Source organism: Nomascus leucogenys, chromosome 22a (genome assembly GCF_006542625.1).
Source record: "Nomascus leucogenys isolate Asia chromosome 22a, Asia_NLE_v1, whole genome shotgun sequence".
Lineage (NCBI taxonomy): Eukaryota > Metazoa > Chordata > Mammalia > Primates > Hylobatidae > Nomascus > Nomascus leucogenys.
In genome coordinates, this window is record NC_044402.1 from 42,742,621 (window position 1) to 42,762,179 (window position 19,559).

At 47.5% G+C, this 19,559-nt stretch overlaps 1 pseudogene; it reads right to left on the bottom strand.

Moving 5' to 3' along the window:
- Positions 1–19,559, bottom strand: part of LOC100601371 — a 481,171-nt pseudogene that overhangs the window by 104,114 nt on the left and 357,498 nt on the right.

The window sequence follows — 19,559 nt, forward strand, 5'->3', positions numbered from 1 at the left end:
CATTATTCTTCATTCACTTTAAAGTGATGACTGCCATTTCCCAGTTGTCCTCACACATTCACAGCACCTGCCAGCCACAACCCTTAATTTTCAAATATGCGGCATGGTTAGAGGCCCAAGAGTCATGGGCTCTGAAGACCAAAGTGTTTAGCATTTTTGCAGAGCAGAATCCACTTTCTCATATTGTCTTTCGCTTTCCCCCAAAATAAACAACTCTTAGAACTGTCCCATTAGAATTTATTTATTTATTTAATTTATTTATTTATTTATTTTTTTGAGACAGAGTCTCACTCTGTCGCCCAGGCTGGAGTGCAGTGGCGCAATCTTGGCTCACTGCAAGCTCCGCCTCCCGGGTTCACGCCATTCTCCTGCCTCAGCCTCCGGAGTAGCTGGGACTACAGGTGCCCGCCACTGCGCTCGGCTAATTTTTTGTATTTTTAGTAGAGACGGGGTTTCACCATGTTAGCCAGGATGGTCTCGATCTCCTGACCTCATGATCTGCCTGCCTCAGCCTCCCAAAGTGCTGGGATCACAGGCGTGAGCCGCTGTGCCCGGCCAGAATTTATTTTTTTATTTTTATTTTTAGTATTTTAGACACAGGGTCTCACTCTGTCATCCAGGCTAGAGTGCAGTGGTGCAGTCATAGCTCATTGCAGCCTTGAGCTCTGGGGCTCAAAAAATTATCCCACCTCAACCTCCTGAGTAGATGGGACTATAGGCACATACCACCATGCACAAATGATTAAAAAAAAATTCTGTAGAGGAAGAGTCTCACTGTGTTGGCCAGGTTTAGTCCCCTGGGGGGATTACAACAGTTCCTAACTAGTACTTTGTGGTCAAGGTGAAGTGGGGAACACAGGGCCAGAGGGGCTTTATCTCTGATCCAAGAGCATCAATCAGGCTGCTGCACTTCCCAGGTTCTTACAAATCATTGATGAAAAGAGCTTTGCGATGATGATGGTGGCGGTGAGCACGGACTATCATCTTTATCCAACCATGTGTCTTTAAGATAACTAGCTTCTTGAATGACAATGTATTTCTAATATTCATATGCTATTTACTAAAACCTTTAGTGTAGATTTTAATAAAGAAACGTGGTTTTTTCATAAATGCATGGATGCACGAAAGAATGAATAAACAGGTGGTATGCAGGCTATAAAGATTTTTTGTGCAGCTATACCAGACCCAGTTGGTACTGAAGGCCAGAACTACCAACTTATCGGAGACAAAGACAAAAAAAAAAAAAGTAATTAAAAGCATGGCTTAGTGTAAGCACACATTTTATCCTGTAGCACTGGTGTCACACATTTGGAGTCAGCACTTAATTAAAATTCTAGACACACTCCGATGCTCCCATCAATTCCCAATGTTTACAAGCACAATTAGTAAGAATTGCTCTAACCAGAATTGTGCAAATACTCGTCACTCAAATTGTTGCTTTCAATCTGCTAGAATAGTAGCACATTTACAGTGGGAGTTGCTTCTTACATGCTGAGAAAGGATAAGGGGCTGAGTTTGGTTAAAAAACAATTGAAGACCATCTGAAGTCCTCCCTGAATCTGGGTCATGAACACCAATCCAAAGGCACAATGGAGGTGAAACGGTATCTTCTTGAATTCTCGAAGTGAGCCTCAAAACGTCAATGCCTTTGCTCATCCCGCAGACAGCTTTACCCCCTAAGTGGACTTTTACAAATCTGCCATCCATGACTTAGTCATCATCATCTTGGAAAAGAATTTTTATCTTCAGCTGATGCTTTGTCAAAATAAAGTAATGAGACGCTCTGCCAGGGATCCTCTAGGACTATGAGTATGTTGGAAAAGCATCGTGAACGCAGAAATTCAGTTTTAAACTTTTCAGAGAAATGTTTTGAACACGGAGCCTTAGAAATTGAATAAAACTTACACATGAGATAAAGCAGTAGGCTTCTCTGAATCTTTCAACCATTAGTGATGATCAGAAATATAAAACACATAGATTGAAAAGCTGGAGTAATCCCAGATGGTCCCTCTAATTTTAGCCCAATAATTGTCATAATCAATCCCCTTCATCTACAGAACCCTGCATGAGAAACTCGATGGGAATGGATTGCTTCGTTACTGAATAGAAAGGTGGGGTTTATACAGTATAAACCCAGAAGGATTTGCCAATTCACAAATTTGAGAAAACACAACCATAAGGTATGGTTGACTCCATGAAATTTGTGAAGTCAGGAACAGCAAACCTGGATAAACGCCTTCAGCGCTTTCTGGAAGATGATAGAATTTCTATCCAATCAATCAAACACTGAAACGTTGCCTGAGTACTTTTAAGACCATATGATTCACTCCCCTACACACACAACCACCTCAGGACATGCATGAAAAAAAAAACCAGCAAATTACATGTCATCACATTTCAATGACATGGGGATCAGTATAGACATACATTTAAATGTCAATACTGAATCTTAAAATACGAAAGATATAGTGTCTGTCGGTGGCCATGGGGGGACTCATTGGTACATACTGGTAGATTCATGGGGGGCATGAGGGCTGAGTTCTTAGTATCTGGAATCCAGGAAGTGGGGGGCTCATAGTGGCTCTTGGCAATACTCTTTCCACAGTTTGAGTCAACCTGGGTGTGCTTGAGACAGCTTGGATGAAATTTAATCTGTGTATTTTTCTGCTTGGTTTTAATTAGGTCTTTTAAAAATGACAACTTTATGAAAGAGTGAAACAATAGGGAACATAAGGGCCCAGGGTATGCCCACCAGCACCTTCCCTGGCCAGCAAATGATGCCCTGAGTTGTGCCCTCCCACGGGGTCAGCGTCACCCACTGTGTGGGGTCCAGGCCACTCCTGTGCTCTGGCTGGGCTGAATTTGATCATGCGTTCTCCACCTAGCAAGCCTGTACTGTGTATCTAAGCAGTGCCTGCCTGTGGGTGGGCAGTGGGAGGTGCAGAATTGACTAAGACCTGGTCACTGGGCTTCAGTAGTTCATACCCCAGTAGAGCGGGAGCCCTGTGGGTGGAGGGCAGGAGGAACAGAGCTCCCCGAAATCTCCTGTCTGGCCACTGTCTCCTCAGCACCACAGGTTTCCATGTGTGCACACACACAAACGCACACGTGCACACTCACACCACACACACATGGTCCAGCAGAAAAGCCTCACAGGGCAGCAGTCACTCCTGGAGGGAGCCTGGGCAAAGCGTGACCATCAACACAGGGCACTTGGGGGCTCTCCACTCACAGGGGCTGCCCTGTCCAAGCCACATGCTGAGGAGCCTCCATTTCCCCCTCAGGTCCATTTTTCATATTTCACCACCCACTGGAAGCTGGCCCAAGAAGGCTGAACTCTACAGATTGCATCTGCCCGCTTTCCTTGCCTTCTGGCTTTCTTGTAGGGTCAACGCATTAGGAAGAATTGCAGTGGAGGTAGAACATAGTTCAGAGAGAGAGAGCGACCACTTATATCTGTTCCTCTCACTGCCTCCCTGCCAGGATAAGCCAGACACTTATGATGTTCTTCTTCCCAAGGCCATGGCTCTCATGGGGGTGGGGGCTCTTTCCGGCTCTCATGGGGGTCAGTGCTTTCTCCTCCAGCTGCAGATCTTGGTTCCCAGGAACCACTCCCTCCTCTGGCACCTTCTGTCCTAGAGGTGGTGTTGGTCCTGTTGTTGCCAGCCTCATGTTGCAAGCCTGGTTGGAGCCCTTAACCCTGCCCCTTTTCAAGTATCTGATGTATCTCCTGCCAGGTCCCAGCTGATACAGATGCTATGCTTATGGTAAGCTGAGATTCACACACCATCCCAAATACACCACTTAGAATAGCAAGCGTAATGGGAAAAAGAGGCAAAGTCCATATCCGAAGGCCTGGTTTTGCAGGCAGACCATCTTCCCCTCTTTCTCCTGGTTCTCCCTGTGAGGAATACAGAGCAAAGTTAACAGGAGATGGGCCATGCTTGGATTAAACACACAAAGTACTAGGCACAGGTTGGAAAGAGGAGAACTACCTGCACTCGGGTGGTTTTGAACTCCTTCAACTCTGCGATTACCTAACCACAGTCATCAAACACAGTTGCTCATTCAGCCTTCTAGGTTCCATATTCAATAGCTGGAATTTTGATTTAGAAAAATATAATTGAGGAGAATTGGCATTCTCTCTTATTGAGAGATTTAGAAGAAAGGAAGTGCTGCATAAGTGTTTCTAAGAATAAAAAAAATACTTGGTCAGCCATGATCCTTTGTCTCGAAAGACGGGAATGAAAAAAATGCACAATATTTACATTCAATGCCTAGAAAACTAAATTAAATCCACTCTTACTCTGTGTATTTTGCCATGAAGTTGACCTTCTAAGTCTGCTTATTGAAAACAACAACACATTTTCCCATAATATTTAACAGTTGCCTTTCCAAGTTGCCTTTCAAGGACTGTTGAGGTGCATACTTGAGTCTGGTTGTGCTCACAGGAAAGAATAAAGTTCATTTGTTCAAACACTGGTATGGTTGTATAATAATTCATTTAAAGTATTGAAACCTGTATTTGCTCCCCAGTTTTATGCTATTTAACCTTTGACTCTTACCTTAATAATTCTACCATAATAAGCCCCACCAGAACACTGTTAAAATTGAAATCTCTTATTATGTTAGTAGGAGTATTTAGAAGTTTTCCTCCTTGAAAATAAGATAAATAAACATATTTCTAACAGATCAAATTTTTTTTGAGACAGGTCTCTCTGTTGCCCAGGCTATAGTGCAATGGCACAATCATAGCTCACTGCAGCCTCAAATTCCTAGGCTCAAGCAATCCTCCCACATTGGCCTCCCAAGTGAATGGGAATACAGGTGCCCACCCCCATGCCAGGCTAATTCTTGCCTAGGCCTCCCAAAATGCTGGGATTACAGCTGTGAGCCACTGTGCTGGGCTAAATTTTAAAGCCTAGGGCTTCTAAATCCCTCTGCAGTTATCTGAGAATAAATAAGGAGCTTTCCCCCATCTGATCCCATAAATCCAAACATTTCAACTGAGTCCTGATCGAAGTCCCAGGCAATCGACTTGTTTTAGAATTCACCAACAATCAAGCATCTCTTTAGTTTCTGTGTTTTGGGTTCCCAAACTGGTGCCAACCGCATCAGTGACCAACCTTGGTTCCTGGCGGGCCTGGTGGTCCATTTGGCCCGTCCTTTCCAGGGGGTCCCTGGGCCAAGAGGGGAAAACATAAATAAAAAGGAAAGGCATATTTAGGAAAGGCTTACATTAAGTTGTTTCAAACCAGGAGCTGTTTTTGCAGCCAGAATCCAGGAGGCTCCGGCCTCTCCTCTTTGATCAGCAGGGCCCTGTCTCCAGAGCGACTGTGGTCTCTGTCTGACCATGTTTCTCTTTGTTATTACTGAAGCAAATATCAACCTCTGGGCAATGTCTGATTTTTCAGTACACTGGCCATGCATGGAGGGTGGGGGCGTGGGAGGACATCTGCCAAATCTTGCTCTGATGGTTCCATTTCTACCCTCAGCTTCCAAGAGGCCCTGGGGACAACAATGTCCACACTGCTCCTCCTCTCTCCTCTCCAGAATCTCTTTGCCATCTTGTATCTTCCTTTCCACTGCTATCCTACCTTCCTCTTGTCCTTCAAAAAAGCAAAACCTCAATCTCTAGGCATGGTTTGGCATTACTGCCTGTTATTTCGAATGCCAGCACTGAGGAGTTCCATGTTATACTTTCCAACACCAGGAGTTTCCTACCACCATGAGGATATGGCAGGACACATGTTACTGCAGCTGTTTGCAGGTGAGGAGACGAAGGCTCTGCAGGCTGAGTGACTCACTCAAGGTCACAGAGCTGGTGATTGGGACCCACAAGGTTTAACGGACTCCACCTCCAGGCTCCTTCCACTACATCAGAGACACTTCATCTTCTCCTTTTCCTCTGTGCCTTAAATGATGTCAGGTCACATGAGGGCGGGGGGTGGAAAACACACCCTGGGGCCTGTCGGGGTGTGTTGGGGGGGTGTGCGGGGGGAGGAAAAGCATCAGGAATAATAGCTAATGCATGCTGGGCTTCATATCCAGGTGATGGGTTGATCTATGCAGCAAACCACCGTGGCACATGTTTACCTATGCAACAAGCTTGCACATCCTGCACGTGTACCCTGGAACTTAAAAGTTGAAGGAAAAAAAACATGTGTCAGGCACACACACCCTTCCCCATGACTGACATTAGGGAAATCATTTCCCCCAGCGGAATATCTCCTGTGCTATTGCTTTCAGAGCTATTAGTGCTATTCAAAAGTGAACGTTTTTTTATAACCCTGGTGATTCCTCCACCCACAGAACCTGCTGCCACCCAATTTGACTCATCTCTCCCTGTGCCTCCAGCTTGGACTGGCGACTAGTGAAAAGACAGCCCCGCCTGCACAGAGCAGGTGTCCTGGAAGCCAAGGCTTTAGGAAGGCAGGAGGAAGGGCTTTTGAGGGGATTAAGGCTGCCTGAGTCAATGAAAGCAGGATCTTGACCAGGAGCAAACGCCAAGGCCAGAAGCTGTGCTTCAAACCTTCTGTGGCTACAGCCGCATCTTGACAGATGAGAAACGCTCACAGTGGCTTTCTTTTTCTAACATGCTCCCCTCCTCTGAATGTTCACACTGATCTGCATACTTTCTGATGAGCCCTTTGGATCGGATGAGATTGCTTATGTGTTTGAGCTTTCAGATGATCCTGTCACTCATGGAAAATGTTTATTGGTGACTTTGCAGTTGACTGTGTGTTGAGAAACGTTTGCCGGTGATGGTGTCATTCACCCAGTGTTCCTCCCACACGCGATCAGATCACCTGAGTGCCCAGCGCGGCACTGAATTCATGTCCAGTACCCTTTGGCATGCTGCACTGGGGCGCAACAGAGCTAGGGAGGGTGCTGGTGTTGCAGTGACCACAGGGCCCCTGAGCACCTCGATCCACATTCACCCATGGATCTGTGTTCATGGAGAAATGGGGAGAACTGCCCCATGTGGCACCCAATCTGCTTCACCTCCACCTCACCCCTCCTCCAGTATCAAGAGCCTCCTAGCTGGGGCCTTCCCCATCAGGCTCAATGAGGGAGAAGTAGCTGTAAGGAAATCCCTTTAAGGTGGCCCAGGGGCCTCCCTGAAGGCAGATCGTGAGATCTACTCAGGTCTCAGCCCAGGTCAATCATCCTCCTGCCCTGAAGAGCTGCAAGCCAACTTTAACTGTGCCCCTCCTATCTGGGGAGACAGTAATGTTTTCTAAGCTCCGCCTGCCCCCTGAGAGCCCCAAGGTCTCTCAGTTTGCAAGGCAAAAAACATGATCAGGATCGTAATGGGAAGGGCTGCCGCACGGCTCCCCACCCAATGCTTCTGGTCTCCTCTGGGTATTCCTCAAGGACAAATGGTCATGCCTTCAGCAGCAAAGGACTCTTGAGTGTGTCTTTTGGTGAAAAGAGGAAAGGCAGTGGCCTAGGGACTGTGGTCCTAATCCACACCCTGGCCAGGGCACACAGGGAGCCTTCCCACAGACAGGGCACTAGCACGAGTGAGCCGCCACAGAAGGAGGACCCAGCCTGAGCTCCGGGGCTGCAGGCCTTGCTGGCCAAGGAGTCCTCAGCTCTAGGAAAGTGGCCCTGGGCCAGCTGCAAGGGCACAGCACTCCCTGCAGAGCAATAGGGAGAGGGAGGAGGGGAGCAGGAAGATGTTTCCAGACACTCACCGCGGGCCCACGAGGTCCGGGCTTTCCCGGGAAGCCGAGCTCTCCAGGCAAACCCTGAAAGGGGACCACATGGACACTGTTAGCCTGGCCTGTTCAGAGATCAGATCATTGACTCAACCTCTTTCCTGGCATGGGCCCAGGCCTCTGGGTCTGAGGAGGGCATCCCGGGGCCTCTACTGCCCTCGGTCATCTGCTGTGAAACGCGGAGTTGTTGCACTTCTGAAGTTGACACGTCCATGGTTTGTGCGGCCTGCAGTGGGGGCGGCCTTCCTATCCACTGCCACCTGCCGGGAGAGATGGAGCTGGCTCCCTCTGCTGATGGCAGGGCCTGACCCACTCCGTGGGTGGGTGTGGATTCTGCCTACTTCCCCATGCCCGCTTTCAGGACACTTTTTCAGCAGCCTCGAAAGATGGAAGGGGAAATGTTAGCAAATGCTTGCCCAGGTCCTCTGTTTTGCCTCAAAGCCAAATCACAAACTACAAAAAGACATCCGAATAGGCAACCCCAGGCTAACGTGCCTTCTACATGCCGGACTCTGCAGGCAGCCGCCAAAGTGCCACATTAGCTCCAGTGATACTCTAACCCAAGGGTTCCGAAGGTCTGAGAGTCCAGAGGCTGGGGGTTCCGCGTGTCAGGGTCCTCCTGTGTGTGTTTCTGCACTGAACTTGGGTGGATAAAAGACAAGAGGCCATTCACAAAGACGTCCCCAGGTCCCACAGGCCAGGAAACCACCATCTAAGTGCCCTTGTAGAAAATCAAAGCCAGTCTTACCGGAGAACCTCCCTCCCGGTCCAGGGGGGCCTGGGACACTAGGGGGTCCTGGAGGGCCCTGTAGAGAAAGAGCGTTGGGTGGGTTTCAGATGGGCCCAGATGAGCCTCCTAAGGACAGTGGGCATTTGAAAGAGGCAAAGGGAAGGGGACAGGAGGATGAGTTGGGATTTTGTATTTTGTATTTGATTTTGTATTTGTAATTCCTGATTTTTCAAACAAAAACAAAAGCAAAAGGAAAAGATTTGAACCAAAATTTGCAAAATGCTAACATTTCATATTTGGGTGATGGGCATGCCATCGTCTGTAATATTATCTATTCTGCTACATATTCAAAATGTTTGAACATTTAATGTAAATACATATGTGTGTGCACATGTGTAGACACACACACACACACACACACAGTCTGACCATGCATAAATGCCTTCCAGAAGAGTGATTCTCAATCATGAGTCATTGAGCAGGGCTGGCGCCAGGGTCAGAATCGCCAGGGGTGAGTAAAGAATCTCACGCCCAGGTCTTCTGGTTCTGTAGGTCTGGGGTGAGTGGGTCTTGCATCTGTACTTGTGAAGGTTCCCCCGTGATTCTATGGAGATCAGTCCTCACAGCCACTTGACAGATGTAGATTCATGTGCTATTTAAATCATTCATGGCCTACACTTAAACTTTGGGGCATCTTCACGGGCCAGGAACAGAAGCAGGTACTGTTAGCAAACAGAAACGTAAGACCTGTTTCCAAGCTCCTGTCTTGGTTGAGGGGGACATTTGGGGAGGGGAGAAACATGTAGACAAATAATTATGGTAGAAAAGGGCTAGGCATGGTGGCTCACAACTGTAATCACAGGACTTTGGAAGGCTGAGGCAGAAGGATCACTACAGGCCAGGAGTTTGAGACTAGACTGGGCAAAATAGCAAGACCCTACCTCTCTAGAAATAAAAAAATAAAAATTAACTGGTCATAGGGGCTCTTGCCAGTAGTCCCAGCTACTCAGGAGGCTGAGGTGAGAGGATTATTTGAGGCTGGGAGTTTGAGGCTGCAGGGAGCTGTGACTGTGCCATTGTACTCTGGCCTGGGTACAGAGCAATAACCTGTATCTACCAAAAAAAAAAAAAAAGACAAATGGCCCAACTAAACCTATGAGCACAGATCCAGGTCCAGGGGGTCCTGGGACAACAGGTGGTTCTTGCACCTGGGAGTGATGCTATGCATCCGGAGGGATGAAGGCAAGCGGGCAGAGAAGGCACCTGAGTACTGAAGAAAGCCCGAGAAATAAACAACAGGTCAGGCAGACAAGGCAGGTGGACGGCATTCATAAAGGCCGGCTGCTGTTGAAGGCACTGCGTTTTGAATGACAGCCAAGAGTTCCATATGAAGAGAGTGTGGGCCTGCACAGGGCAGATGGAGGCTGAGCCAGCTCCTCAGAGGCCACGGGCTGTCATAGTGAGGAGGAGCGACTTTGCCGTGAAGGTCTTGGAAGTAACTGAAGGAGCACAGGAAGACGTGTATGGTCACATGTGTGCCCAGGAAAGCAGCCTGCAGTCTGGGGAGACCAGAGGAAGGAAGGGTGGACATGGGGTTATAAGCAGGGACGAGCTGGAATCACACAACACCAGGGCTTGGAGGGAGAGTGGATGTGGTGTTCTGCATAGATCCAGGTTCCTGACAGTCCTCACGCAGGGACCCGCTCATTTTAGAACAGCCAGTGACCCCACAGCTGAACCACCTTCAGTGGCTCTGATTTTCTAAAGGGTAGTGCTCTTCCAAGCGAGTTCACCACGCTCTCCTCCCTCAGCTCCAGCACCACAGACCACTGCTCCACACAGCGTCCAGAAGGTGCAGATGACTTTTCTAGCTCAGGTTTCTCTCTGGACACCCCCTCCCCTCCTCCCACACCTCCCTTCTGAGTCATCTCCACCTTTCTGAGATGGTCTCCAATTCCCCAGTGGAATTAAACTCTCCCTGCTCCGTGCTCAAGACCAACGTAACTGTGCTGATCTGACCCACAGACCCTCGAGGGCAGGCCCTTCTTGTTCCCCCTGCACCTCACACAGTGATTATCCTAGGGTGTGGCATCCAGCAGGCGCTCAGTAAATGCTTGAGGGAATCTCCTGAATTGAGCCAGACGCCGAGAGCCTAGGTTTGCATTCAGAAAGAACAACACTGCATGGCCACTAGAGGGCGAGAAATACCAAAAAAATGGCAGAGGTGGCCGCATCGGTGAACTGTTCCCCTTTCTCCCTCTGGGGGCACCCGTGAGTCAGAAAACAGGCATAGACAGGACCATTTACTGAGCAGGATTTGGGGCCACCTGGACTTAGTTTTCTCGGCAGCTCGCTCCGTCCTGGCAAGTCTTAGGGGTAGCATCTTCCCTCATCAGAGACATTTGTTGACAGCTGGAGCAACGGAGGGGCCGGGTAGGGCTGCAGGGTGCCCTGGGCAGGTTCCAACCTGGGTCCTCCCTAATGGACGAGGGCTGCTGGAAGGCCTTAAAGAAGCCTCCCGGCCTTGCTGTATTGTGGGCTGAGCATTACTCTACCTCCACAGGCTGCTCCACCTTGGCCCCTCACTTCTCTCAGCAAAGCAAGAGCCCTGCAGTGACACTCACAGCTCCCGCACACTCCAGAGGCACATTCCAGGCAACGTTTTTTGTTTTTGTTTTTGTTTTTTGAGATAGGGTCTTGCTCTGTTGCCCAGGCTGGAGTGCAATGGTGCAATCACAGCTCACTGCAGCCTCCAATTCCTTGGCTCAAGTGATCCTCCTGCCTCAGCCTCCTGAGTAGCTGAGACTACAGGCGTGTGCTACCATGCCTAATGTTCTGATTTTTTGTAGAAACAGGGTCTTGCTATATTGCACAGGCTGATCTTGAACTCCTGGGCTCAAGCAATCCTCTGCCTCAGCCTCCCAAAGCACTGGGGTTATGGGGGTGACAGGTGATCTAATTTTACCTCAACATGGTCTTTGAGGGCCTCACAGCACCCCAAGCCCACAGAGCATATCTGAAGGCCCTTCCCAACCAGACAGGAGTCTCTTTGTTAGCAGTCTGAATGAACAATTCAGTTCCCTTCCCTCCTTACATGTCTAAGGATGCTGATGAACTCTGGAGTGTTTTATGCTTTTTCAAAATGGTGAGCCCAGGAAGCTGGTCCCCTGACCAGCCCCTCGCTCTGGCCCTGCTTGCCTTCCTCCTTTGCCCCTTGCAAACACCCTTGCCCTGCTGCTGCTTGCTAGTTTTGGAGTCTCACAGCACATTAGAGGTGATGGCTCTTTAGCGGTCTCCTAGTGGAAATCAAACCTCCTTGTCTGACAATGAATAAAACTGAGGCCCAGAGAGGGTCAGGACCCACTTTAGGTCACACAACCATCATCTCTGGCTGCTTCAGACACACCTGGAGGGCCTGTCACAAATGCAGGTACACAGAACCCTTGTTTAGATTCAGAGGCAGCAGGTCAGGGACAGGCCCCAAGGTTCAGTGACTTTTGAGACACCAGGTAATTCTGATGAGCTGCCAGGTTTGGGCGTGACTCATCTAAGCCAGCTCTGTATTCCACCATCACCACCACTAGCACTGCTGATGAGCCTGTGAGCATAACATCCCAGGAAGAAGCACAACCCAGGAGAGAGAAAAAAACCAGAAAGGCAGGACAAGGGGCTTGGCCACCTCCATTCAGCGTATGCTCCACCTGTGTTTCATACACCGGCTCATTCCAGCCCTCCACTGGTCATGGGAGGCTGGGCTTTTTCATTAAATTTACAGAGGAGGAAAATGAACTGATATTAGATAAAGCTCATATATGGATACAGCACCCTGATCCCTTTGCTCCTCCCAAGCCCAGTACCCCAGCCTTGCAAACTGTCTGCACAGTCCCCACTCAAGGACATTGGTCACACCCTGCTGTTACAGCCCCTTTCCACCCTTTAACACAATGTGATCTCCTAAAAGACTCTCTGCATGTTAAGGGAGACTAGAACTTAGGGCTTTAAATATGGGTTTGAAGATCTCAAAGTCTATCTCCCTGGTAAGACCACAGCATCTGGTTCCAAGCTACGCACACAGTAGAGGTTGAGTCATTGTCTGCTTGTTTGATGCTGTACACTTAGGAAAGAGAGGGAAAGCCTACCCAGTTATTAAACCTAGCAACTGCGGTAGCCATTTACAGAGAGAGAAGCTGGAAGCAGCTGTCTGAAAGTCTGGAAACCTCTTCCAGGAGGGATCACAAAAAGGGTGAGGTGATTTGCTTCCAGCCTCTTTTCCAATTTCAGGAGACGTGCTCACAAGTCCAAGTGGGAAACGCCGGGTGCGGTGGCAGGAGGAAACAGACCTCAGGATGCAGCTGCAGCCAACCTGCCCCGGACCCTGATCTCTTGGCCATGCTCTGCCTTCAGATGGCCACAGAGAGTCACACAGTGGGGGCAGAAACTCTAAACAGAATAGCCGCCTCGCCTTGGGGGTTACATTCAGCCTTGTCCTGATTACCACACAGGTCCTGAAGCTGGGACTTCAGCTCTGGCATAACTCACTTTGTTTCTGACACAGCCTCAGGCCAGCCGTGAGGAGGGCTGGTGAGGGAGGGGCGGGTGGGGAGGGCTGGTGAGGGAGGGGCGGGTGGGCAGGAGCATCCTGGGAGGACCTGGACATGAGGGCCTTTCAGCCCATGGCTAGGATAGCTATTTCTACTTTGGCACTCCCCCAAAAGGAAGGGAGAAAACTGAATTTCCTAAAGCACTGACTATATGCCTGGCATCCTACAAGCACTTTGTCCATATTACTACAAGGCCTCTGGACAGTATCTGTCTCCCTGCCCATGTGCAGGTCCCTGCACTCAGGGTCTGGGAAGATTCACACCTTGAATGGAAGAGGGTATCAACAGGTGACAGGGTGTGGGTGATGCCTTTAAAGGGAGAGGGGCAGTGGGTAGGTACAGCTTTGATCCTTAAAGCCAAGGACCTGCACTATCCTGGAGCACCTGGAAGAAGTTATCCCTGGAGACCCAGTATGGTGGTGGGCAGGGCTCCTTCCCCCAGCCAACGCCTACTACGTACCACTGTGTTCTCTCTGGGGTCTTAAGACAACTCAGCCCTCCACTCCAGAAAATTACAGCCTAGTAAGACACATAAAACACAGGCCTCTGGTGTCCCGGGAAAAGCATCAGAGGGCTTAGGATCAAAGGCAGGGTTATATTTTGAGCAGCCGTGTGACTTACGGCAAGGGATTTGGTTTCCAAAAATATATAGTAGGTACAAAAATACTTTCTGTGCAGAATTGTTTTGTATAAAAACCATGGCTTCCGGCATGGAGCAGAATTCATGAGATACCTGTTGAAAAGAATGAAAACAGACAGAAGAGGTGCTCGAAGGCCACGGAGCTCAGAGGAAGGCATGGTAGAGAAATCAGGAGCATCTCGAAAAGTGAGGTGAGCTTGGTGTGGAAGGGCTAAGTAGGGCCTGAGCAGAGGGGAGTGGAATAGGAGAGGAAGGAAGCCACAGGACGATGGAGCTGCTGAGTCATGGCTAGATGTGAGGGGGAGGGGAGGAAGAGACACACACCCAGGGCAAGAAAGACAGGGCTTTGTCTTCGAGGGAGCACAAAAATAATAGAGGTGGCATCAAAGAGTGATACAAAAAGACTTATGCTTAGAAAGACACACTTCTGGGCTGGGCGCATTGGCTCACACATGTAATCCCAGCACTTTGGGAGGCTGAGGCGGGCGGATCACCTGAGGTTGGGAGTTCAAGACCAGCCTGGCCAACACGGAGAAACCCCATCTCTACTAAAAATACAAAATGAGCCAGGCGTGGTGGTGCATGCCTGTAATCCCAGCTACTAGGGAGGCTGAGGCAGGAGAATGGCTTGAACCTGAAAGGCGGAGATTGCAGTGATCCAAGATTGCACCATTGCACTCCAGCCTGGGCAACAAGAGCAAAACTCTGTCTCAAAAAAAATAAAAAAATAAAAAATAAAGACACATTTCTAGTGTCCTTAGCAGCCAATGGTAGGAGGAAATCTTGCAAGATGAGAGACCATAAGACAGTCAAACATGAGAGCAGGCAGAAGGCAGCCAGAGCCGGCACTGGAGGAAGGTGATGGGGGGAGGGATGTAGACAGACCAGGGGCAGGTCCGAGCCAGAGCTCAGTGGTGACGCAGTGACCAGCTGGATTGGGACTGGGACACAACTTAAAATACTCAAAAGGGGAGGGCCTTGCAGGGGAATGGGCAGGTGTGTGGGATTGCTGTGGGGGTTGATGGATTCAGTTTTGATCTATTTGATGTGTTTAGTTAAAAAGTCTGCAGGGCCTGAGAGAGATAGAGACAGAGAGAGAGAGAGAGAGAGTTCTGGGGGTAACTGTGAATGTAAACAGAGTGCTGGTCTACCCGTGCTGCTGTTGGCTGAGGGATCCCAGAAAGCTCTTGCATTTTCCAGATAAGAGAACAGAGGTTCAACATCATCTCAGCTTTCTTGGATGACATAATGGCACTTCAGCATCTTCCATGGCCTTGGGGGACCTTACCATGAGGTTTAATAACTACTGTTGAGTTTGGACCAATCTTCTTTGGCCTTCTCATTAATCAGTACCCTCATTTTATGTCCTTTTTTTTTCTGGAAATCAAGTTGATCCATACCTCAAACAGGAGTTACCTCACTGGTAAGTTTCTCAGTGAAACCAGACCACTAATTGCCAAATCAGGAGAGCAACATTGAACTCATTTTCTATCTTTTTCTGCAAATACTTGAATGGCATTTGGGTTTTCTAGGACTAGAAAGCCCCTTTCCTTTCCTCTCCTCCACTTCCTCCCGCCAAAAAAATGTCTAGAAAGCCAAAGATTCTCCACATTATTGTCCTTTCATAGATGAGAATATTAGAGTTTCGAGTCTTTCAAGAAAGAATGGGACTACAGGAAGGCCGAGAATAAAACGCAAGAAGCGACACTGTCAGGAGCACTCACAGGTGCTGTGGGCAAGTCACTCTTCCCCTGTGGGCCAGGGAACAGACAGGTAGAAATTTACGTAAGAAAAATCTAGGACTTTGGTTGAGGATGGCCTAGGTCAAATCTCAGGTGGCCTCATACTATGTCAATGGACTTGGACAATGGACTTGGACAATGGACTTCACCTCTCAGAGCCTCATTCCAGCTGCCATAAAATGGTTGGAGGCCCCTTCTTCAAATCACTGTGTGTGGATTAAAGAAGTGTGAACTAGCCCAGAACTCAGAGGACTTCACAAATGTTACTTTTCTTTCTTCTCATTTAATTGTTAACAAAATATCTAAACGGCCAAATCATCTAATTATTAATGAGTAATAAATTAGTCAATAGACATAAATATTAACAACAAAATATGACTTTTCTCATTATTAGTAATGAAAATAAGTAATTAACCACTTATTAATTAACCAATCAGTCCAGTTATTAATGAAACAACACTTGGTCCCTCTAATACTACAGTGACTATTTAATATGATTAGTAGTTACAATGATGATGCATGAATGACTAATTAACCTAATTATCATTAGTAAAGAATAATTATTGCTAATAACCACCTAGTTCCAATTGGATTTATAAAGTTAGTTGGAATTTGAAGATGCATGAAAATTACTTGCATAAATTAGCATGACAGGTGGAGCCAAGATGGCCGAATAGGAACAGCTCCGGTCTCCAGCTCCCAGCCCCAGCGACACAGAAGACGGGTGATTTCTGCATTTCTGCTTGAGGTACTAGTTTCATCTCACTAGGGAGTGCCTAACAGTGGGTGCAGGACAGTCGGTGAAGCGCACTGTGCGCGAGCCGAAGCAGGGCGAGGCATTGACTCACTAGGGAAGCGCAAGGGGTCAGGGAGTTCCCTTTCCTAGTCAAAGAAAGGGGAAGCAGATGGCACCTGGAATATCGGGCCAGTCCCAGACTAACTGCGCTTTTCCAACGGGCCTGGAAAACAGCACACTAGGAGATTGTGTCCCGCACCTGGCTCGGAGGGTCCTATGCCCACAGAGTCTCACTAATTGCTAGCACAGCAGTCTGAGATCAAGCTGCGAGGCGGCAGCGAGGCTGGGGGAGGGGCGCCCGCCATTGCCCAGGCTTGCTTAGGTAAACAAAGCAGCCAGGAAGCTCGAACTGGGTGGAGTCCACCACAGCTCAAGGAGGCCTGCCTGTCTCTGTAGGCTCCATCTCTGGGGGCAGGGCACAGACAAACAAAAACTCTGCAAGAACTTCCACAGACTTAAATGTCCCTGTCTGACTGACAGCTTTGAAGAGAGTAGTGGTTCTCCCAGCACGCAGCTGGAGATCTGAGAACGGTCAGACTGCCTCCTAAAGTGGGTCCCTCACCCCTGAGCAGCCTAACTGGGAGGCACCCCCCCAGTAGGGACAGACTGACACCTCATTCAACCCGGTACTTCTCTGAGACAAAACTTTCAGAGGAACTATCAGACAGCTGAATTTGTGGTCTCACGAAAATCCGCTGTTCTGCAGCCACCGCTGCTGACACCCAGCCAAACAGGGTCTGGAGTGCACCTCTAGTAAACTCCAACAGACCTGCAGCTGAGGGTCCTGTCTGGTAGAAGGAAAACTAACAAACAGAAAGGACATCCACACCAAAAACCCATCTGTACATCACCATCATCAAAGACAAAAAGTAGATAAAACCACAAAGATGGGGAAAAAACAGACCAAAAAAACTGGAAACTCTAAAAAACAGAGCACCTCTCCTCCTCCAAAGGAACGCAGTTCCTCACCAGCAACGGAACAAAGCTGGATGGAGGATGACTTTGATGAGTTGAGAGAAGAAGGCTTCAGACGATCAAACTACTCTGAGCTACGAGAGGAAATTCAAAACAACAGCAAAGAAGTTAAAAACTTTGAAAAAAAATTAGAAGAATGGATAACTAGAATAACCAATGGAGAGAAGGGCTTAAAGGAGCTGATGGAGCTGAAAGCCAAGTTTCGAGAACTACGCGAAGATTGCAGAAGCCTCAGTAGCAGATGCGATCAACTGGAAGAAAGGGTATCGCTGATGGAAGATGAAATGAATGAAATGAAAAGAGAAGGGAAGTTTAGAGAAAAAAGGATAAAAAGAAATGAACAAAGCCTCCAAGAAATTTGGGACTATGTGAAAAGACCAAACCTACGTCTGATTGGTGTACCTGAAAATGATGGGGAGAATGGAACCAAGTTGGAAAACACTCTGCAAGATATTATCCAGGAGAACTTCCCCAATCTAGCAAGGCAGGCCAGCATTCAGATTCAGGAAATACAGAGAACGCCACAAAGATACTCCTCGAGAAGGGCAACTCCAAGACACATTATTGTCAGATTCACCAAAGTTGAAATGAAAGAAAAAATGTTAAGGGCAGCCAGAGAGAAAGGTCGGGTTACCCACAAAGGGAAGCCCATCAGACTAACAGCTGATCTCTCAGCAGAAACTCTACAAGCCAGAAGAGAGTGGGGGCCGATATTCAACATTCTTAAAGAAAAGAATTTTCAACCCAGAATCTCCTATCCCGCCAAACTAAGCTTCATAAGTGAAGGAGAAATAAAACACTTTACAGACAAGCAAACGCTGAGTGATTTTGTCACCACCAGGCCTGCCCTAAAAGAGCTCCTGAAGGAAGCACTAAACATGGAAAGGAACAAACGGTACCAGCCACTGCAAAAACATGCCAAATTGTAAAGACCATCGAGACTAGGAAGAAACTATAGCAACTAACGAGCAAAATAACCAACTAACATCATAATGACAGGATCAGATTCACACATAACAATATTAACGTTAAATGTAAATGGGCTAAATGCTCCAATCAAAAGACACAGACTGGCAAACTGGATAAGGAGTCAGGACCCATCAGTGTGCTGTATTCAGGAAACCCATCTCACGTGCAGAGACACACATAGACTCAAAATAAAGGGATGGAGGAAGATCTATCAAGCAACTGGAAAACAAAAAAAGGCAGGGGTTGCAATCCTAGTCTCTGATAAAATAGACTTTAAACCAACAAAGATCAAAAGAGACAAAGAAGGCCATTACATAATGGTAAAGGGATCAATTCATCAAGAAGAGCTAACTATCCTAAATATATATGCACCCAACACAGGAGCACCCAGATTCATAAAGCAAGTCCTGAGTGACCTACTAAGGGACTTAAACTCCCAAACAATAATAATGGGAGATTTTAACACCCCACTGTCAGCATTAGACAGATCAATGAGACAGAAAGTTAACAAGGATATCCAGGAATTGAACTCAGCTCTACATAAAGTGGACCTAATAGACATCTACAGAACTCTCCACCCCAAGTCAACAGAATATACATTTTTTTCAGCACCACACCACACCTATTCCAAAATTGACCACATAGTTGGAAGTAAAGCTCTCCTCAGCAAATGTAAAAGAACAGAAATTATAACAAACTGTCTCTCAGACCACAGTGCAATCAAACTAGAACTCAGGATTAAGAAACTCACTCAAAACCGCTCTACTACATGGAAACTGAACAACCTGCTCCTGAATGACTATTGGGTACATAATGAAATGAAGGCAGAAATAAAGATGTTCTTTGAAACCAACGAGAACAAAGACACAACATACCAGAATCTCTGGGACACATTCAAAGCAGTGTGTAGAGGGAAATTTATAGCACTAAATGCCCACAAGAGAAAGCAGGAAAGATCCAAAATTGACTCCCTAACATCACAATTAAAAGAACTAGAAAAGCAAGAGCAAACACATTCAAAAGCTAGCAGAAGGCTAGAAATAACTAAAATCAGAGCAGAACTGAAGGAAATAGAGACACAAAAAACCCTTCAAAAAATTAATGAATCCAGGAGCTGGTTTTTTGAAAAGATCAACAAAATTGATGGACCGCTAGCAAGACTAATAAAGAAGAAAAGAGAGAAGAATCAAATAGATGCAATAAAAAACGAAAAAGGGGATATCACCACCGATCCCACAGAAATACAATCTACCATCAGAGAATACTACAAACACCTCTATGCAAATAAACTAGAAAATCTAGAAGAAATGGATAAATTCCTCGAAAAATACACCCTCCCAAGACTAAACCAGGAAGAAGTTGAATCTCTGAATAGACCAATA